Genomic DNA, 23098 nt, shown 5'->3' on the forward strand with positions numbered 1-23098 from the left:
CTTCTCCTCCTTCTTCTTCTCTGATTTATTTATTTATTTAATGTATATCAGTACAGCACTGTCTCTCTCTTCAGACACACCAGAAGAGGGCATTGGATCCCACTACAGATGGTTGTGAGCCACCATGTGGTTGCTGGGAATTGAACTCAGGACCTCTGGAAGAACAGTCAGTGCTCTTAACCACTGAACCATCTCTCCAGCCCCCACAATAGCTTCTTAAGCCACATACAGTTATTCCGAGTTTTAGAGGTGAGGAAGCAGACTGAGACGCCCCGAGCACGAACAATAGTGGTCATAGGAGTGAGACACGCTCATGAGCTCAGTTCGTCAGATTTGCCCTTTAGCTGGGACGCCTAAGCTAAAATAAAACAGGTTATTACATTTTTATATAGCACAAAATTAGGACTCTAATTTTGGGGTTGCTCTCTTCTGAGCCCCACCAAGTGGTTGGAAGAACTCTAGACAGAACTTTTAAGCTGATCAACCGTTTCTTGCCCTTCTGCTGTCTGTTTAGTATGCCACTGTCATGTGTAATCAACCACCAGGCCCATGAGAGGTGAAGAGTCTAAGTGGAGATGGGCAAGTACCAGCTGTGCATTGAACTTTAGAGGTTTAGTGTGACCACCTTTCAAACAGGACATTATATATCCCAGTCATTTTTAATTGGCTCAGATGAAATACAATTATCTCGTGTTTCTTTTTCCTTTCTTATGGCCTGACTTCTAGAAAATGTTCAGGTGCACATCTGGCTCAGGTTTGTAGTTTCTGTTATCAGACAGAAGTGTTGTGCCTAGTCCTTACTCTCTCCAGAGGTGCATTTGGCTCCCAGTTCCTTCCCTCTGTCAGAGAAGAGTGACAGAGACTGGAAAACAGAAGTCTCCATGCTTTGGACAAAGGTAGCAGACACCATCAAACCCCTGACAGTTGTTGATTTCTTCCCATTCAAGCCCGAAGGCCAGACCTTTTGAGTTCTCATGGATGTCTGAGGACCTGCCTACTGATGAACTCCACTGAAATAAAACCCATGAACATATACTGTAAACTTGTAAAGTCTGCCTGAGACCCGTGTGGGACCCAGCCTCAGCTGTCTACGAAGGCCTGCTCGGTGAGATGGTATGTGATAAACTGGATCAGCAGTTGCTGGCTTTTGACATGTGACATGTTCAAGGCTGGAAAGTCCCTTCTCTACATAGATGAGCTGGAGAGTCAGACAGGGACTAAGGCGCACCCAGCAACACTCTTTCCTTCAGGACAGCTATGTCAAACTCCTGCTCTTTATGACCACCGTTTAAGTAAAACAATGGTCGGTCAGGTTTGCCTTTGAGGAATCCTTGGTGAGCACATCAGTAGGGGAGTCTCAGAGTAAAAGATGCTAAGTGTTTATGGGTCTCTGGCTGACAAGGGGAATGGCACAGATGGCCGACATCCTTCACGAATCCTTCTCACAGAACAGCATTTATTCTACAAGGGCATGCACTAATCATTTACTAGAGTGAACTGAAATCCCCAAATCACTCAGGCAGGAAAAAATAATAAGAGTGCTGAATACCTGGGTTATTTATAGGCAGGTCTACATTCCAGATACCTGAGTCAGGCCCCCTGGGAGAATGTTTCCTTATTCTGTAGTTGACACAGGACGATTTTGATCTGGGTCATACACTGAATGCTTATACCCCCCTTTGCAATTCTAAAGTGCACAAGGCCTTATCCAGACAGGGGAAAACGTAGATAAGAAATATAGCACTCGCTCAACACAGTCTTTGTTCTTGGTGGCCTCTCCTTGAGCAAATACAGCGTTTAGAGCTCTTAAGATTTGAACTGCCCACTTACGTTATTGATAATAATTCCAGGAAAAACAAAATGCTAGCTCCAAGGGTGACCCTGCTTCTTTTGTACCAGCCTGTGGCTTTCCGGAGTGCTGTCTGAGGATGGGTGTTTCCCTGTTACCGAGGTGATGAACGTGGTGGAAATGGCCAGATGTAACTGCTTGGTCATTTATAATTCCACCCGTCTAGAGTTTTTCATCCTTATGAGCGGCTTTGTTTCTAAGATGCTATTGGACCTTCTGTCTAGTGAGGTCAGAAGAACAAGTATTGTCATCCGTGTTTGAAAGATGAAGTGCTGTCCTGGGAGGCCAACTCTTTGACTCATCTAGATGGCAAGATCAAGGTGTCTCTAGCTCCATGGTTTGTTTCTAGTATATCTGAAGCAGGGAGGCTCTAAGGATCTGCAGCTCACCTTACTCAGAGGAGGTCAACTCCATTATAACCGTGTTTGTTCCGTAGGAAAACAAAGACTTACTAAAACATCTTCTGAACTTGCATTGATCCTATTCCCAAATCTCAGTCGTTATAACATTGATTTTTTTTAAATCTAAGTAAATAAAACCCCAAAAAAGGTATTATTGAATTTTTTGATAGTTGCCAATTTCCCTGAATAGCAGGAGAAAGGTTTCATTTTCTCAGAAGGAATTTTTTTTTCTCTATAGGATATTTTGTTCCTCCCGATTTAAGCAAGAGGTCACAGGCTACCAAGGAAAGCTGGCCAAACATTGAAGTTTGAAGGCAGTCTTTGGTGTTTGAGCTGTACGGTGGGAAGATGTTTCTGCTCCCATATCCTGAAACGGGTGGATAATGAATTATTGAAGATGTATGATAGGTTATACTATAGACAAAAAGTGTTAAGGAAACTAGATGTGGTGATACACGCCTTTAATCTCAGCACTTTGGAAGCTGAGGCAGGTGAAGCCCTGAGTTTGAGGCCAATCTGATCTACATGTTAAATTCTAGCCTAGCCAGGGTTTCATAGTGTGACTCCATCTTTAAAAATAAAATAAATACGCCTGGCATGAAAAGAAGACAAATGCAGTCCAACCATTTGATAATATTCACTCATCACACACAAAAGGGAATAAAGCCCGAGGAGACGGCACCAGCTTATTGTGCACATGGTCCCGAGCATAATCCCCAGCAAAACCAGGCACCAAATAGACATTGTCTTCTCCCCTCCTCCTCTCCATCCTGATCCAGGGCATCCAAATGAAAGCACCCCTCCCACATCTCAATTCCAGAACATCCCCTGTGTCACAGGGAATGCGGATCAGTATCTGTGAGCTGAGAACCTCGAACCAAGTTGTCAAATTGCTTTGTTCCCTCGGCTCCACTTTTCTCAGCCCATGTCAGCTGCTTGTGCTAGCCACTGGCCCATGTCAGCTGTTTGCTTATTCCCTACACCCAGTTATACCGCTCCTCTCCTGCCCCAAGCCTCGAACTCCCATCCATGCAGCATCTGTAGCAATCCTACACATCTCCTACCCCAGTCACTGTCCCAGCGTCAAGTGTTCTGAGGGTTCTACAGGGCTCCCCCTCCAGGAGGCACCTACAGCAGCAGGAGGAAGAGGAGGAAGATGGGCCCCTAGACTCCTACACCTACCCAGAATGCCCCTGGTCCATCAGAATTAAGCATCTTGTCTCCATGTAGAATTTCCTTCTGTCCACTGCCCTTACCACAACTCACCTTGCTCTGTAACCCTCCTACCTGGGCAGGTACAACACCCCTTGCCAGCAGGGTAAAGGCCCGACTCCCATCACACTAGGACACAGCTTCAGATTCTACAGAGGCCCAGAGAGCACCATCCTCTCCATTGCTGTCTCACACTGCCTACACTGCCTCGTTCAGAAGCCAGCTATGGAACCCTCCCAGGCTCCTGTGCTCATCGAACCAAATCCTTCTTCATGCCTGCTTGCCCTTTAGCCATCCCTGGTCCCCCATTCCCGGGGATGGAATTCACTCTTTACCATCCCTGAGTGGTAGCACTTACCATGACCTGGTGATGACTATGTATTTCTTTATTATTCCTCTCAACACAGAATTGTGAGCTCTGTAAAGATGAAAGTACTATCTATTTTATTATTGTTATATCCTCAAGCATCTATTATCATTAGAGGAGTGTTTGGTGCACAGGAAAATACTCAGGGTGCCTGGTAGTTTTGTTTTGTCTTTACATAGGCTAAAGTCATCTGAGAAGAGGAAATCTCAACTGAGAAAAAAATGCATCCACGAGATTCAGCTGTCGGCATGCAAGGCTGTATACACTACATTCTCTTAACTAATGGTTGATGGTGGAGGGCCCTCCCAGTGTGGGTGGGGATAGTCTGGGTTCTATTGGAAAGCAGACTGAGCAAGTCATAAGGAACAAGCCAGTCCAATTTCTCCATGGTTTCAGCTCCTGCCTACAGGCCCTGCTCTGAATTCCTGTTCTGACTTATGTGGAAGAGAAAGTGAAATAAACACTTTCCTCCCCAACTTGTTTTTGGTCACGGTGTTCCATTACAGCAACAGTAACCCTGACTAAGATGCTCATTATTTATGGATAATGAATGGACGGATGGACAGGACAGACGGATGGATAGATGGATGGAGACCAGGTGGCCTTTAAGGTTTGCAAGACTCCCCCAATCTAACTTAAGCTATACCTCCCTCATCTTTATACATTCACAGTCCCACAACCTTAACAGGTGTTATCTCACCTGGGGGACTCTTGTCCCTGAAATGCCCTTTTATCTGTCTGGTATAGCAGATGCCATTCAGTTACTAGTCCCCCCCCCCCCCCGCCTGAAGTGCCTCCCCAGACCCCTGCCACCCAGAGGTCTACTCTTTCATAGATGTCTCAGTCCCCATCTCTATATGAGAATGCACTGACACCCTGGGCTCGCCAGGTCTATTGCATGAAGGATGGTACCTTTAGTGTCCTGTGTGTTTAATGACTTCAGAGTTAGTGGCAATATATATTAAACTTTCAGATCTGCAGAGTATAATTATATAATATTGTGATGAGGATGTACAAGAATGTGAAACATATAAGTTGTGGAATGACCTGCTGAAGGCATCATGGGGAATGCACATAGAGATGAGATAATGCCACAGTGGAGGTACACACCTGTGTGTGTGTGTTCTTTACACACTGGCCACTGCCCTCAATCAACTCCACTTTCCATCCCTTACTGGTCCCACTATAGACAGAGTAAGAGTCCACTAAATCCCCACAGCTACTGAGTTGCAAGTAAGGTTGTGCTGGCTGGTTCTGTGTCAACTTGACACAAGCTGGCGTTATCACAGAGAAAGGAGCCTCCCTTGAGGAAATGCCTCCATGAGATCCAGCTGTAAGGCATTTTCTCAACTAGTGATCAAGGGGGGAGGGCCCAGCCCATTGTGGGTGGTGCCATCCCTAGGCTGGTAGACCTGGGTTCTATAAGAAAGTAATCCAGTAAGTAACATCCCTCTTTGGCCTCTGCCTCCTGCTTCCTGACCTGCTTGAGTTCCAGTCCTGACTTTCTTTGGTGATGAACAGCAATGTGTAAGTGTAATCTGGATAAACCCTTTCCTCCCCAACTTGCTTCCTGGTCACGATGTTTTGTGCAGGAATAGAAACCCAGACTAAGACAAAGGTCTTCATAGCTACAGATCTGCCTTCTCAAGCTGCTTCCTGCAACCTTACTGGGATGTGCATGATACATGGACCCTTATAATTGCCGGCGGTTGCACAGGGCAACACACTGTCTCACTCAAAAGTCCTCAGTAACCTTATGGAGCAAGAGTTGTAATCTCAAATCACCTTGGTAGTAAGTAGTCTGTCTCTACAATATCTTTCTATTCCTGATGGCAATAAAATATTGTCATAGGACCCATTAGCACTCTCCTGGATACCTTTGCAGGGATTCCTTTGAGAAGGAAGGACTGTGGGGAAGGCCTTTCACCTAACGGCTCATCAGCACCCGATCAGTTTCTGTGTCTGGAGAGGGAAGGCATTATTTATACTCATTTTCCTATAAGAGTTATCTAGTTCTCCAACTGGATCAGTTACCAAAAGTGCAACTGTTACCAAGGAAGCCTAGTCCCTTCTTCAGTCCCCCTACCTCATAACTTCTTTTCTAATGGCCACACCAGCATAAACTGAATTGGGTGATGAATTGGCTAAATTGAGGCCACCCAAGGTTCTCAACTGAGCTAGGACTTTCAGCCTCCAAAGCTGTAAGCCGCCACCACCTCCACCGCCACTGCCACCCCCACCACACTTTACTTTAGAAAGCACTGGTCTCAGTTTTAGCAATGTGAAAAGCTGAAGCATGAAGTAGCTTGACCCCTCCTTGTCTGTATCTTCAGGCTGCTGGGTGACAGTGGCATCCATGGCCAGCACAGGGCCAGGGCAGTTGTGAGGTGGCAGAGCCTTCCCAGGTGTCTTCATCACTCAGATGACTGACAGCCCCTCAAGAGGGAACAAACAGGGTCACCTGGCTTGCCCTCCATCATGCTGGGCACCATTACTGGATGATAGACTACCTCAAAAGTAGGTAGATAGTTTTCAGCAGAGGAACCAACTGCAATTCATGGGTGAATATTTGAATCGTGAAAATCGGAAACTTTTGCAAGACTTAGAAAACTATGTTGGCAGAAGTCTAGCATGGATGTATGTGCCTGCAACCTCACGATTTCCAAGGGGCATCAGGTGGGCGTTGTGGGACTGAGTCTCTTTTGGGAAACATGTGGACCCAAATTTGGAGGCACTTGGAAAGGATGAGAAAAAGCCAGGCTGTGGAGCCAGCAGAGCTGGTCTGACCTACAGTTCTCCTATTCTCACCACAGCCTCTTTGAGCCTTGGGTCTTTTGCACTGTGCGGCTCATATATAAATAATAATTCAGACTATTTTAAAGATCAACTGAAATGTCCACATAGCCCGTAGACTGTGGTATGCCATAAAACGTGAACTGCCGTTTATGAGATGGCTTTTGTCCGAGTCAGATTACCTGGGTTAGGCCCAGGATGCCAGTAGCACCCCAGCTGTTCGCATGGCCCTCCAGATGTTGGCTGTAATGGCTGGCCTCTTATGCTGATGCCATAAAAGCAGCAGCTGCTGCGGGGGGGGGGGGGGATGTCATGGCTCTTGATCCTAAGTCGTTTATAATCTTACGAAGAGCAACAGACTTGTAGTCAGACATTATACCTGAATTAGAGGCGGTCAGCTCGGGCCAGGGAGGGGAAGAGGAAGTGGGTATGGGAGAAAGGGAGGCTGTGGTGGGAGAAAGGGAGGCTGTGGTGGGAGAAAGGGAGGCTGTGGTGGGAGTCTAGCAGGCTGAGGCTGCTCAGTGCCATCACTCATGTAGTTCTGAAGTGGGCCAACGGGTGGGAGGGAGTCCCTGAAAGACTGGAGAAATCAAGGTGTGCTCCTGCAGTAATTTGGTGGCAGGTGGGGACATCCTTAGACAAGAAGAGCTCAGAAATCATGGAAACTTCAGGGTTCCATGCTGAGGCTTCTGGTTGGAGACTGAAATGGCTCTAGGACCTCCGAGGATGGTGCTGCCTTGCAAAACTCTAGGAGGTGATCTGTCAATCATACACATTATGATTTACAGCGAATTTATTAAGACACTCCTATAACAGCTGAAAACTGAGTCTCAGGGAGGAAACTGACTCTAGTTTTCCATGCACTGAGGGTGCTTTCTGTGGACTCTGTCACTTTTGCCTGAACTCTGGTAACACGCACAGGTCCTGGTGACTAACCAGAGCTCTTCTCTTTCTGTCACCACCTACCCATCTCAGGGGAAGAGGAAAGAACTGGTAATGTCCTTTCTCAGAAAGAGAGGCCTGGTGACACCCAGTCTCAGCTTGGTGGAGCCTGTACAAACTCGTCATTGCAAAAGACTAACAAACCTTTACCTTCCTTTCAACCCTTAGGATTGTCTTGTTTCTTCGCTGCTTTGACTGTATTTCTTTTCAGATGAAATGTAAAAACAAGATAGCATAGCTTAAAAAGATTTGAAAGGTGGCACTTGGAGAGTCTCTTTGCAAAGAGAGTCTTCTATTAGGCACCCTGCCTATTCTAAGTGGTGGTTTCTAAGGAACCCAAACCAGGCCTTTCCCGAAGCTTCCATGCTGAAGAAAAACCCCATGCCTTCGGGAAAGGAAGTGAGGTCATGTTGAAGAGATGTTCTCACCAGACAGGGGAATTCTGAAGAAAGTCACCTGCTGAGAAGACAGCTTTCTCCTCCCATGGATGTGTCTCTCCTAGCACATTGGGTCTTGCTTCCTCATTGTTAAGCATCACAGAGCCTGCGTACCCTGTACACCTGACAAATGTGTTCTGTTCCCTTGGATGCCTCCTGCCTTAAGCCACTGCTGGAGACCAAGGACTATCTGTTCAGTCATTACACCTAGCACTTAGCACACCGCCTTGCACATAGAACAGGGGATGAATGACTTGCAGGGGTTTATGCACACAGCGCAGGGCTCTCTGACAGATAACCAGTGAATTTAGTTAGATCTGCAGTGCCCTGGAGGTGGGGGGGGGGGGTGTTTTCTTTTTCTTTCTCTTTCTTTTTTTCTTTTCTTTTCCTTTCTTTTCTTTCCTTCCTTCCTTCCTTCCTTCCTTTGTTGTTGTTGTTTATCTGTTTTGTGCTTTGGATCTGTTTGTTTCTTTGGTTTGGTTTAAAGAATTAGCCAATCCAATTCCTGAGGCTGTCCAATCCAAACTCCTTAGGGGCCTTAGAAAGCTTGGAGTACAGGGCTAGTGCTGTGGTTCTGAGTCGGGATTTCTTTTTGCTTTAGAGGCCTGAGCTCATTGAAGGAATGTGGGCCACCCCGGCCATTAAGAGCCATCTTTAATTTTGGGTGACGGCAGCTGGCAGCTACAAAGTCCCCCCACGAATATCTGGATCAGGGTTTTGGTAAATAACCTGGTGTTCAGGCCCAGTCAGGTGAACACATTAAGTTAAGAAGCATGCCCTGTGTCACAAAAAGCATTCACTACCACCAAACAATCCAGTCCTGAGCAGACAGCACACAAAAATGCTGAGGAGAACAGGTTCACATTCTGCCACTTCGGTCAGGTGAGGCCATCAAAACACTGTCCCCACCCCACCCCGAGACACCGAGACACACCACACACACACACACACACACACACACACAGAGAGAGAGAGAGAGAGAGAGAGAGAGAGAGAGAGAGAGAGAGATCTAGTCAGAGACAGTCCGTAGGCAGAACTCAAGTTACAAACTTCTATTTTGGATGAGAAAGCCTTGAGTAACTTAAGAACATGTCTGAGGTTGGCCAGGTCAATATTATAACCTTAGTTGCCTGCAGAAAGAGTTTAAAATACTTTGAATAGCTCGGCTGTGAAATGACCCAAGTGCCTTTCTGACAACATATGTCAAAACACCCCAGGGCAATTTGGGTTGTGGGGAAAACCCTGCAATACAGCCTCTCCTTCATTGCCAGAGGGTTCCAAATGCCAATCAGATACCCTGGTCAGGCTAGATCTTGCTCTGAGGTCCTTTGGATACATTCCCCAAGAAACTTATGGAGAGGACAGAGAAGTGTTTTGGCTCTGGGCTGTGTGCTCCTTGCTGGTGTTGAACAGCGCTCCAGCTGAGCTTAGGCATAGTCTATTTCTAGAATGGTAACATTGTATTCTGGCTGTTTCCCCAGCAGGTGCTAGTGGACGGAAAGCATCTGTTCCCTTGCAGCACTGGTGGCTTTTATGAGGTTAATGTCCTTCCATGCTCTTCCCAGCACTATGCGTGCTCTAATAAAAGATTGGCCTCATGGCCACGTTGCTCGCCCAGCAGTGGCATTTTTGGATTTACCTCTCGTTCTCGAGTTCAAATCATACAAGCAGATGACAGTGTCCCTGCATTTCTTATCCCGCATGGTCAGAGCCATTAACAAGACTCCAAAGCTGGGCCTGAGGTCTGATGTCGCATCTGCTGCTAGGTTTGGGAACCCAGAGAAGCTGAGGGGGGCTAACAGAAAATGAGTATGAATGTGAGTCAGCCCTGTCTGTCAGCATCTGACTAGTGGAAAAATGCTTCAAACCTGTAGCCTGGGGGGGGGGTGTCTAGAAAGACAACCCTGTATTTCAGGAGGATGGGAAGGCTCATAGAGAAACTGCAAGTTGTACCTTACCTGCTTCTACATTGCCTACTGTTGATGTGGTGAGCATTTGTTACTTTTGCAACTGAAAAAAGAACCTAGCTTTTAGTATCAAGATATCACTGTGTATTTAAATGATAAATCATGAATACAGTGTATTTATTATCACTGTAACACTGCAAGAGAGCCCACTCGCCCTGACATGGCAATCTCTTGTCCCACTGAACATACTCTTTGAGAGAGCAGGTGACTTTGAGCTTTCCTTTATTGTGGTTGCTGGCATTTGAAAGATCTACCTGTGTGGGGGCTGTCCACCCAGGGCACTGTTAACCTCTTGATAACTCTGTGCTAGAAAATCTAGTGCAGGAGCACACTTCTGGCTGATTGGTGCTGGGGTGGGTGGTGGATGGTAGTGGTCCTCGGCGTGTATAGTTGCCAACAAGATGATGTAGCCAGGGGCTAACACAGTACTTAATTACCATGGGGGAGCTGCAGCTGGCTGTCGCCGCAGTGAGTTGGCATCTGCTTTTGCAGCACACGATTTTCTGCAAATAATTAACCAGCAGAACTCTTGATTCTCTCTAATTAATGAAGAGGAAGCCCGGAATCTTCAAAGTCCACAAATGTCATGCTGCCATTGTGCTGGGATTGATCTTCTTTGTTCTAGACCGAAAAGCATGCCTCTTCTGCCTCGCCTAATTTTTTTATATATATATATAAATTGAATTTTCCTATTACGCGTTGTGACAGCTAGAGAACATGACTTCAGAAATCCACCAGTATTAGAAGCCTGAATAATAGTAATTTTTAAAAAGAACCACAATGGAACGGGCTTTCTGTCTCTGACCCAGAATTAATCACAGGGAGGAGAGACACTGAAAAGAGCTCGTTAATTAGTGCTAATGTATCTTGCTAGGTGAAGGCTGAGTTCTTGGGAGTCTGCAGGGGGATGCAGGAACTCTTCTTCCTCTCTGGACATCTCTCTGTGCTGCTGAGGTCCATGGGGATTTGATGAAGGAACTTTGTTCCTTGGAGACAGATGTTTGTGACAGGGGACACAGCAGAGTCACTGGGAGCTGACCAAGGCTGACAGTCCTGAGTGGCTTACAGGAAGGAAGTGGCTATTATCAGTGCAAGTGACCTTGTGGTCTCCTCTGAGCTACAATGAAATCTACCGCAAATGCCAAAGTGGAACCCTGTTAAACCCTACGTCGGGTTACGTCACTGTGTGTTCCCAGAACCCGGGTAAAGAATTCGGACTTTATACATCAGACTCTGAGGGCCTACCCATCTGGCCACAGGTCCCTCAAAACCCTCCCTTCTCTGTCTTTCTTCACCAGCCCTTTACATTTTCTGTGTATCAGGGCCTTTGCACTGGCTATGGGAAACAACATTTCCCAGCCACAGGCATCTCTTCCTTAATGGTGGCTTAAATGTCACTTTTATGAGCATGTGTCACTCGAAGGAGAGTCCTCTCCCCCTTCTCGTCCTGCTGTATTTCTGTCTCTCGTTTGTGTAGCACACCACCAATTCCCCTTATTCATCGTGCTTATTGCTAAACTTCAGCATCCTCCTCCCATCAGACTACAAGCTCCCAAGGCCAGGATTCACATCTGCTCTGTTTGCTGCTGTAGTCCCAGAACCTAGGAACCACTGCCAGTTCAGTGTGTACTCACAGAGTGAAGGGGTCGGCTGGCATACCTCAGAGTATCTGAGGTGTGTGTGAAGCCTGTGCGTGCTCATGCACAAGCGCTGTGTGAGGGCTGCTCCTTTGCTCAAGCATCGAATGAAGAGCTCTTGTTTCCTTTGGCTACCAAAGGCTGATAATTAAAGCACACAGTGTGATCTGCATTAAATAGTACTTGGAGTGCATTCCTTTCCTAGTGGCTTCTGGTAGGAGGGATGAGACTAATGAGGCTTTTCTAGAATAAAGTTCCTCAGCAATGTCCCTAAGGGTGCATACTCTTCCTCAGTCCTCAGAGTAAGGGACTTTAGGGAGTGATGCTGGGGGAATGTGACAGGAAGAGCACTTTGGAGAGATAGATAGATAGATAGATAGATAGATAGATAGATAGATGATAGATAGATAGGTAGGTAGATAGGTAGATAGATAGGTAGATATGTAGGTAGGTAGATAAATAGACAGATAGATAGATAGATAGATAGATAGATAGATAGATACATACATACATACATACATACATACATACATACATAGATACATAGATAAGTAGATAGACAAGTAGATAGATAGGTAAATAAATAGATAGATACATAGATAGATAGATAGATAAGTAGAAAGATAGATAGATAGATAGATAGATACAGATTCATAGATAGATAGATAGATAGATAGATAAGTAGAAAGATAGATAGATACAGATACATAGATAGATAGATAAATATATAGATAGATAGATAGATAGATAGATAGATAGATAGGTAGGTAGATGAAATGCATTAAAAGGCATTTAGGAAAATCATACATATATCAGTGTCCTGGCCAGGCAGGTCCCTGCAGAGTTCTTTGGGCAGAGATCCCCTGCCAAGCCACTAGGCCATAGATTCCCATTCTATATCCTTTCTATTAAAGAATGCCAGGTGGGCCCTGGCATATATCTATACTTTTTTAAGAGTTAAAAAAAGAAGAAGAAAAACTGATCCAAGCCGAAAGCATACACAGACAAGGGCCCAAGAGGCAGAGGTAAGTTGCTGAGCTCTGCTCCAGAGTATCTGTCAAAAGAGTTATCCTAAGCAGAGAAGAGTGACCAGCCAGCTGCTGCTGGGGGCTGGGGAGGAAATGCTGTCACTACACCCAGGCTCCAGCTCCAGTCTACAGCTGCTAGCTGAGTCACTCTGGCTGATTCTCTCCTGCACTGTGATATCCTTGTGGTTTAGATATGGTTCACCCCAGGCTAAACTCGGGTTAAAGTTTAGTTGTCAGCATAATAGTATAGAGAGGCGGTAGGGGGCCTTAAAGAGAGAGAATCAGGTAACAGGGTTCTACTGTCTCAAGGGAACTGATGAGTAGGCAAAGTTGGTGGTGACTCTGTCCCCTACCTTCCTTGCCATGCTCATGTGACATGTATGGAATAAAATGAGAGCCTCACCAGAGGCTAAACAGATATCCACAGCATCTGTTTGGACTTCTGGAAGTAGGAATCAAAACCGTCTTCCTTCCTTTATGAATTAACTTGGGGTCAGTTTTACTGTTAGAACAATGGACAGTAGGCTGTAACCCCATTTCTAATTCAGCCATTCAAAATTTATTTCTTAGTTCTGTCTATGTGCATGTGCCTGTGTTAATTTAAATGCATGATGCACATGCATATTCTAGAAAGGCCAGAGGGTGTCGGCTCCCCTGGAAATAGAGTTATACCACCTGGTGATAGGAACCTGGGTTCTCTGGCAGAGCAGTAAGCTGTGCTATTAACTGCCGGGCCACCTCTTTAGCCCTTAGCCCTGTTAATATCTTACAAAAAAAATGTCCACCTTTTCCTTAATGAATAACTTTCCTTAATTTGAAGGGGGGAAAAGGTAAGGGCCCCAAAGATCAAGGTACTTGTCTAGTTTCACACTGTCATTAAAAGTTAGGGCCTAGACCTGGAGCCTGCCCACAGATCCAGCTTCTTCCACGATATGCTTTGATCAGAAGGACCCTGTGATATTTCTGCTGGAGTCACAAACAATTGTTCTCAGGAGTGGAAACATTACAGTGGGTACAATTACATTACAATCCATACACTGGGTCATTACTAAAATGGCCTCTCAGAGTTAGAGGATGCTCAGAGGTCAGAGCTGAGACCATGGGCGATCATGGCCATAAAAGTCTGAATTATCAGATGTCCATAGTTCTAATCCCAAGTCTATTTGAAGCCTTTCCCCAGTCAAGTGAGGCAGGATGCCCTGGTTCTAAATAGCAAAATTGACCATCCCTTCTAGACTTGAGCCCTGAACCTTGAAATTTCTTTCGGACTGCAGCTCCCTCGAAGCAGCCATGGGTCTGACTCCAGTCTTCTACAAAGGAATGGAGAAGAGCTAGGCGGGGCTTCTGATAGAAGTGACATACCAACAAGCCCAGCTGTAGTGTCTTCCTGAAACAGGCCAATTGTTGAAAACCTGAAGACTTGCTTCTCCGTCCCCACCCACAAAGAGTAAGGAGGCTTCTGATGGCTACTCAACATGCGCGTGACTGTGACTCAAAACACCAGCCTGGAATGGTTACTGAGCATGCGCTTGATAACGTCAGCCTGGAAAGCCTTTTCTTGTTCCGTGTCTACGTCAATGGCTTGTCTCTGATGAGTGTCTGTGACTGTAGCATGTTTCCTGCCTTTACAGATGGAATAAGGATGAGAAGGTAGAATACAAGCCGCAAGCTCTGGCCGTCACTGGTTAAAATGCAGCAAGTAGCTGTCAATTGGCCATTTGGCTCAGGCAAAAAGAAGAAGGGGGTTCCCCTTCCCCTGTGTTCTTTTCCAGAAACCCGGAGCCGAGCTTTTGGTCCATCAGCTAGATATTTATTGATTTGCCCAGAGTGCAAAGAGTGACAAAAAGAAAGACCTTTCAGGTCATTCAAGACTTTGCATGAAAAATAAGAGGTCGTCGAGAGTGAAAACCTGGTAGGCAATGTGAAGGAAGGAAGGACTGAGGAAATGAATGGGCAGATGGATAGTAGATGAAGCTATTATATAATAGCATCTTTAAGGTACCTTTTTTCTGACTCAGACACATTTTCCATATATATTTCTCATATATGAATATTCTTTCCTTCACTGGCTCAGAGCCGGCTGATGTGTTTCTAGCTTTCTCGTTTTCAGTGGAGACTAGCATATTGTCCTCAGTTCTACACAGTGGGTTAAGAGCCGGACAAGTGGCAGCCAACCCTTGCTTTTAGTTCTAATAGGTAATTGAGGTCACTGAAGTACGGGAAGGAAATCGATGAGGACCGTGTTCAGTTGGAGGGCGTGTGGCTAGAGGGAGGGAGCTCACGTGGGCCACACTGCGTTGTTGCTGACTAAGAGTGGAGCCCGGTGATGTCCTATGTCTTCAGTACTTTCTGCAACAGTATGCTTGCCTGCACTTCATAGGACGTGTTGTGGTTTCTCTTCCTTTGGACTCTTCTTGTGTTTCTAATTCCTGTAAATTCTGGGAGGCTCATCAGTTATTACAGAAGTATTTGTTACCTGTCTAGTCCCAGAAAGCTGGGCAGAGATTGCTTGGCATTCATCAGGACAGACAGGGTCCTCTCCCCAGTGTCTGCTCAGACTTACATAGAGTGTCATATACAGTGTGGTGGTTGTTAAGGAAGGCAGGGGTCTCCCCAGCCTTACATGTAGGCTTCAGAAAGACAGCCCAGAGATGGTCTATGCAGTAGATTGAGAATGGCCCCCAATCCAAGCCTCTTTGGCCTCTTCCCATCTATTCCTTCAGTCTGCTTTGCACCAGGTGTCAAAGGGTTTCTAGCAAACTCTAGCAAACTCAAAGACAGCTTTTGCTGCAGTGTATTCACAGGGCAACTGTGAAAATAAGCTCAAACTTACCTATGAGGCCACACAGCTAAGGACACAAGTCAACAGACAGCCTATTTTTCATAATATGTGCATGGCCCCGGTCTCAGCCTACACTAATAATTTTGGCCTAAAAGAGACCTACAAAGGAACAAAACCCACTATACCTAACCCAAATTACCAAGAATTTTGAGCAAACAAATGATGGTTGAAAGGGGGAAAAAAAAAAGATATGACATGCTATACTGAGCAATCCATTTGGAAGCCAGATTTTTGCCTTCTACCATTAATCCTTTCCACGCTGAGGTCATAGTGACTACCTAGCCACACAGTTGACCACAGGAAGCCTGTGCAAGGACAGAAGGCCGGCTCAGTCTGCCGGTTTCCCCAAGTCAGCCTTTGTGGGTGCCTCTGACGAAAGAGCTCAGTCACACGCCGGGAGCAGCTGTGGGACAATGAGTGCTAGTCACAGAGCTGGAAGCTGAGGCTTCCCACGCTGGAATTTGCACAGATGAGCCAAGTGTATAGACATTAAGTGAGCAAGTCTGAAGGCATAGCATGTGTGAGGTACACATGCTGACTGTCTCTGTTTTTGTTTGGTTTTGGTTTGTTTTTTTTTTTTTTGTTCTGGATTTTGTCTTTTTCAAGACAGGGTTTTTCTGTTGTAGCCCTATATGCCCTGGAACTTGTTCTGCAGACTGGGCTAGCCTGGGCTAGCCTTGAAACTCACAGAGGTCTGCTTATCTCTGCCTCCTGAGAGTTGGGATTAAAAGTGGACACTACCACCCCTGGCATGCTGTCTCTGTGTTAATATCCCTTTGGTTTCCAAGTCTTGAAGCACTGGGCTGTGCTCACAAGGCAGCGAACATCAGCCCCTAGCATGCCCTCACTTCCTCTACCTTTTGACTTAACTCCTTACTCCCCAAGACATTCACAGATAATCTTTTAGCTCTCCAAGTCAGTGAGACAAACAGGCCCAAGCCAGTAGACCTGGGTTATAATTCCAGATCAGTTACTCAAATGTTGGTGGGTTAGAGGTATGGAGAAAGGATGACCTATAGTATAACAGGGACATGGAAGAGGAGAGGACCCCAGCAGACCTTGGCCAATCTGCCTGGATATGGCCTGGCCTGGCAGTAGCTGCAGGCTGGGACCACAGGAGTGTAAGAGAGTCTGAAACAGCCTGAGGCTTCCTATGCAGCCGTGAGTCAGTGAGCTTTTTTTTTTTTTGTTACACAAAAGATTCATTTTAATACCATAGTATGACTTACCTGTGAACCTGCCATAGAACTCTCCTCAAAGGTAGGATAATGTGAACCAGAGAGGTCATCACGCATAGGACAGGCAGTAGTTTGGAATGACTGAGTATAAAATTAAATGCCAGCAGCCTGAAGGACAGTCAAGGGCTTCCTCTTAGGAACTCCAGCTGAAAATAGCAGTCTTGCCTGGCCTAGCTGACCTCACTAGCTTGGCAGGGCTAACTAGGAACTGTGGCTAGGTTAGCCATGAGAGCAGCCTGGGTAGGTCCCCGCATGACCTTGGTCTATTGTTAGCACTCATAATCAGCTGCGGCTGATTTTCATGGTAGTAGTATTAGGGACAGACAGCTTTGGAAGTATATTTTGTTTCCCGTAAAGAAAAAGTAAGTCAAAGCAATATAGTTCCCCACGGCTAGGCCCTGAGTTTGACTCAGGGCTTCTGTGACTGTCAGTATGCATCAACTTTCTTGAAGGCCTTTAAAAAAAATTAGTCACTTTTTTTTCCTCCTAGAGTCAAATTTAAAAAAAAACCTTGAACCTCTCAGGCAATTTAGAAGAATCAAAATGTAAGTTCTTCCCCCGGAGGAACATGTCAGAGCAATGCCTAGTTTCATGCTTTATTTATTAGTATCATTTACCTTTCTGCATATCACAATAGAAGCAAAATTGGAAGCAAGGATTCAAAGCAGAAGAGGGATTTAACCCTTAAGAACTAAGTCAATGGCTCTTTAGGGGTCTGAAGATGGGGTTGAGATTCTACTGGGTTTAAATCTTCAGATAAAAAGTTCCTGCCACCATATAATGCCCCAGTTACCAAATCTAGCTGCAAGTTTGCTTTAATATATGGTGTCTGTGGAAAATACTGCAATCTTGCAAAAAATACCAGTATATTTCTAATTTGAACTTTTGAGACCGCACTTCATCCTGCAAACACTAGAGGGCAGAAGTCAGAGAGAAAAGGCTACCCTGGAAGGGATTGCTCTGGGAAGCCAGGATTTGTATTTCATTCACTAGGACACACACACTATTTTACTTAAGCAGACACTAATGTTTATAGTGTGACCAAGTGACTTCATGGTTGGAATTCAGTATTAAACTGCTATGATCTGCTGTAGCTGTTCAGAATCCACAACAGTGAGGGAAAAGTTACTGCTCTCTAAACAGAATTTATACTGGTCCATTTTAGACACTTTGAGAGTCAATACAATATAGTTACATCTGTGAGTCCTTAATTTTAGGGGCTACATTATTTAGATGAATAACCTTTCACAGGCATTGAGTTTTTTAAAACTGCTGTATTGGTCTTAGAGTTCTCACAGTGAACGATAGTGACAACAGGCGTCCCAGACACTCGCAGACATGAAATGTGTTCTCTGTAGTAGCCGGGAGTGACCGTCTTTTCATCTACATTTCTCCACGGCTTCCATGTATTAGCTGGACATTAAAACTGTATAACCTGGAGACACTGAAGTTAACTGGACCTGCCAAATTGGCATGTCAGTGCTGATACACACACACACACACACATACACACACACACACACACACACACACACACACACATTCTCAGTTGATCTGTCATTTTGTTCCTTTTGGAAATGTTAGAAAGAACCAATGAAGTCTAATCTCATCACCCATTTGAAAAAAAAAAAATCACAGTTACTTCAACAAAAAGAAGAATCTTAAAATATTCTTTAAAAAGTCTGACTAATTCACGATTAAAGCATGTTACCAAACATATTACCAAACATCAAGTGGATAGTAATATATAGATTACTGTCCTTTGACTATTAGATTTTTTTTGAAGCAACCAATTAAACCTCGTGTGGGCCTAAATGTAGAAAGAGACACAATAAAACACACTGAGCTAATAGGGTCTGCTCTTGTACAAATCCTGGGGTCACACTCATGGGTCCCTCAGTGCTGAGAAAGTCAAAATGACATTATGGATCCCCAAAGCAGAATTGGTCTGTAATGATCCATGGCCAGACAGGAAACACTCGACTCTAAAGCTAGGGCTTGCGTTTGTTAGCCATGCAGAAAACTTGGTCCACTTACCTCGCACGGGAGACCCTCTAATCTCAGAAAGTGCTGACACGAGTTACTGTACCCGTGAGCAAAGTCTTTGGCGGAAGTGCCATTGATCCTCGTGGTAGTGAATAGACTTAAAACATTCAGTTGTCACCATCCCTGAAAAAGCACATTCACTGGACTATTTCTTCCACTGGCATAATGAGACATTTCATAAAGGCATGTGGGTGTGCACCGCCAGGCAGAGATACTGCTCCTGAGTGACAGAGCGCCTGGCTGATTTACACAAACCCCCAAGTGCGCGTATGAGAATAGGTTAGGTTTAGATTGACGAGCAAATGTGTAGCCAGACTTCTGGCTGACAAATGGCAGAACTATGCCAGCGCATTCGCTCCTCTGGAGGGAGACCAAAAGTGAAACAGGATCAAGTTCACTCTTAAAGGACATCCAAACCTAGCCGATGGCTGGGTTGGTAAGACACTTATAGACATGAACCCCCCCAAAATAGAATTTTCAGAGTTCACAGTTGAGCACAAACCCAGGCCAGTGAGAGTGGTTGCCGAGAAACCCTGGACCCTGTGTGTGCTTATACTGACATTCCTTCAGAAGGGCCCTGCTGTTTTCAAGATAAATCTATTTTATTGGCAGCTTAGGTTTAAACTCACTACTCTCTAAAAATGGCCTGTTTGGGTAAACCAGAGACTGAAAAGAACAAGCAATGGGGACGAGTGTTCAAAATGATGCCAAGCGGTAACTGGGCCAGATTGGATTAGGTTTACTTTGGCCAGGCACAGCTGAGAACAGAAATGTCCAAACAGCGTTTGTCAAGAAGAGTGAGTTATTATGACTGTTCTTTCTAGGCTAAAGTTGAAAGTTCAGTTTCTCTAAGAAAGTGGTGTGGCATTAAGGATCGACACTATTTTCCAGCTCCTGCGGCGTGCCAGGAGCTTCACCCAGCACTCGATGGACCTCGGCCCATTTCTTTTCCACCCTAAAGCCATAGGACAGATCATATAGTCCTTGCTCTATAGGTGAACCTGCTGGTCAGAGAAGTTAGTTGAGCTGTCCAGAGATACACAGCCCATGAGATTTGGGATCTAAAATTTCTGGCTCCCTTTGGGTAGTGGGCACGCTGATACAATTTAGCAGCTTGCAACCTTTGTAGGGTTTGAGGAACGTTGCAGCAAGAACAGAGAAAGCTGGGTGTGAAGCCAGACTCCACTGGCTGTTGGATTTTAGAAAAACTCTGAGCATCTGAGCTTATTTACCCTCCATCAGAAGTGTGTAAGCGGGACAGGGCGTAAGTGTGAGGAAACGTCTAAACTTCCTTTCAGATCGTTCTTGATTCCAGGAGCCTTAATGAGCTTTTAATTTCCTGTAATGGAAGCACATATTTGGCCTTTTAAACGAACTCAGATGTGAGAAATCACTTCCATTTGAAACTCAAAACCTGACTCCAGTGTTGCCGCAGGAACATTACTCTTCTCTGACAAGCTCCTTTCCTGGGAGGCATGCCCTAACCTAGAGGACCTCCCTTCTCCTAGGTGGAAGACTCCAGCGCATAGTGCATGAGTGAACCACAGGATGTGCTGAAAGAGGGAAAAGGAAATTACCTGTGGAGGCTAATCTTTAATTTCATGTTGACTGGAATTGGAGTTACCCAGAAGAGACATCTCTGGGCATGTACGTGTGGGTATTTCCAGAGAGGGTTAACCGAGGAGAGAAAATCCACTCTGAACGTAGGTAGTACATGCTCTGGAGTCCTGGGCTGACAAAGGAGACAGGACATGAGCATCAGTGTCCATCTGCTCCTATTTCCTGTTTGTGCATGTAATACGACCAGATACCTCCACTCCTGCTGCCTAACCTTCCCGGCTGTGGTGGGCTGTACCCCCAGACTGTAAACCAAAGCCAGCTCTCTCCCTTGCTTTTGACATAGAGACAAAAAAATTAACCACCTAACTCAATCTTGATTTACAATATTACCACCAAAGCAAACCACTAGTTCGGGCTTCCATATGAAGATGCCGCTGCTTCCGAGGGGGTTACGAGACCGCTGTGCACACTGGTCAGCTCATTTTGTAGGTTTTATTCCACTCCTGTTAATTAATGAATGTTCTTTTGTTTGTTTGTTTAGACTTCAGTGTCCTGTGTGGAAGGGATGGGCGCTCTCTGAATTCGGCCATTTTCTCTCAGTGCACCGACTCCAACCCTAGGCATTTGTGCCTCTTCAACCCCAGCCCAGTGGATGGACACATATTCACTGGCTGTCCTACCAGGACATGCGTGGGTCGCCTGCTCCCAGTATTCTTGAGGCTTAAGTGACAGGGGCCTTGCTGTTTGGGGGGAGGGGTTGTGAAATGACTGAATGCTCCCTTGATGATGTACCTCGTGACACTTGCTAAATCCAAGCATTCGCTATTTGGCCGGATGCCAAACGTACGAGCCTGGATATCTATGAACTTGTAGATAGTTGGATACGAAACCAAGATCAAGCCACCCAGCAACATGTCTCCATATTGGTTTTCAGGGATAGGTAGAGTGTTGATTAGTTGGAACGTTATTTAAGAAATATATTTAGCTAAGGTATGATACTTCAAAATCTAGTACTTGAAAGAATCCTACACAAAGTATCGTATAACATTAACTGCTGAAACTTTTTTCTATTCCTTTTTAATACTTTTTAATAGGTTTAGTTGTTGCAAAATGGGATCTACATCTAATGTTTCAAGAATTCAACTTAAGTATCGTTCTGCTGGAAACATGTAGTAGAGAGCTTAAACGTTCTCATTTTCTCCGTTTGTCTTCTTAAGATTTATTTTAATTTATGAGCATGCTGTAGCTGTCTTCAGACACACCAGAAGAGGGCATCAGGTTCCATTACAGATGGTTATGAGCCCCCATGTGGTTGCTGGGAATTGAACTCAGAACCTCTGGAAGAACAGTCAGTGCTCTAACCTCTGAGCCATCTCTCCAGCCCCTAAACACTCATTTTCTAGAAGTCTCAGTCCACTTGACTCGTTTTCTACTCCATTATTATTTTTAAAATTTCCTAGAGCAAACTTTTATATGTGGAGCTATTGGACCAAAGGAGACACAATAAGCGCTCATTGTTACCAACATTCATCAGGGTTGCTTTCCTAAGGAGTTGTGCCATACTGTCCCCAAATTAGTGTTGGATAAGTTTGTCTTTACTGTGTGTGTGTGTGTGTGTGTGTGTGTGTGTGTGTGTGCGTGTGTGTGTGTGTGTGTGTGTGTGTGTGCGTGCATACACATACACTTGTTTTTTAACTGATGAAGTGAAATTCTTTTGAGAAATCTCCTCCCACATCCCATGTCTGCTCCCCTACATAAGAACCTTAAGGAGAACATGCTTTAAATTAGGAGGACAGTTTGAGCATCCACCCTTTTTGAATTCTTACTACTATGTGATGGTAAAGCCCATAGTTTATAGATGGACAGATGCCACATTGCCCAAGTCCATATAACTATTGTCCGAAAGGAACGTGGTCTTACTTGTTTTGAACCCAGGCTTGTTGTGTTCTACTGAACCACAGCAGCTGCTGAAGTAAGTGTGGGGCCAGCCTAATGATCCTTTCAAGATGGGCTCAGAGTAGTGCAGTGCGAGCCCAGTAAGGATGGAAGAGACAAGATGCTCTGGAGACGAAAATGACCAAATAACCAAACACTTCACCCAAAAGAGTAAACAGTTTTGGTTATTTTATTCACACCTTTTCATCCTTCTATATTCTATACATACCTTTAAAAAGTTGACTTGTTTTTCTTTTCTTTTCTTTTTTTTAAAAGTTACGTTATTTAATAGTGCCTAAGAGTTGGAGTGTTTTAGCAAAACTTAGATGCACATGAGTAAGTCCATTTGTTCATGCATATCGGAAAGCAGACTATGGTCTTTTGACTTTAGCTTATTAAACACAAGGAAATTCATAGTTAAAATTCCACTCTCAGCTCTTCAGCCAAGATGGAAGTGGCCCCGGTCATAAAATATGACAGACATGCCTCAAGTCCCAGGAACCCATTGGAATGAATTGTCAAGTGTATAATTCAAGTCACAACAAATCAAGACTTCACCTTTATTTCTCAAAACGAGAGCTGGTTAAAGGTGTATGTATGTCGTCCTAAGGGTGAGGAGGCAGCCAGACTTTGCCACAAGCTGAAAAGGCACCTCCTGGGGAATGTTAGACATTCCCTATGCACTTTGAAGATCATCTTGGAAGAAGGATTTGGCTGCTTCCTTATTTGCTGGCATGAAAAGGGGGAGACCCCATTTTGGAGTCCACAGTCCTGTAAAAGGCAAGATCTGCTCACACTCCCTTTGTAGTGTGGCTGTGGTACAGAGCACACAGCCCTTGTGTTC

The 23098-nt window shown here is 45.1% G+C and overlaps 1 protein-coding gene across 4 annotated transcripts in view; it reads right to left on the reverse strand.

Moving 5' to 3' along the window:
* Positions 1–18950, reverse strand: part of ITGB6 (integrin subunit beta 6) — a 120840-nt gene extending 101890 nt beyond the window's left edge. For 2 of the 4 annotated variants that reach the window (XM_080927148.1, XM_080927149.1), the window contains exon 1: positions 18751–18948. The gene's annotated coding sequence lies outside the window, so the exon portion shown is untranslated. Of the gene's footprint in view, positions 1–18750 lie in introns of all 4 variants that reach the window. The other 2 variants (XM_080927150.1, XM_080927151.1) reach the window with 2 other exon arrangements.
* Positions 18951–23098: the final 4148 nt, after the last annotated feature.

Source organism: Micromys minutus (assembly GCF_963924665.1).
Source record: "Micromys minutus genome assembly, chromosome: 13".
Lineage (NCBI taxonomy): Eukaryota > Metazoa > Chordata > Mammalia > Rodentia > Muridae > Micromys > Micromys minutus.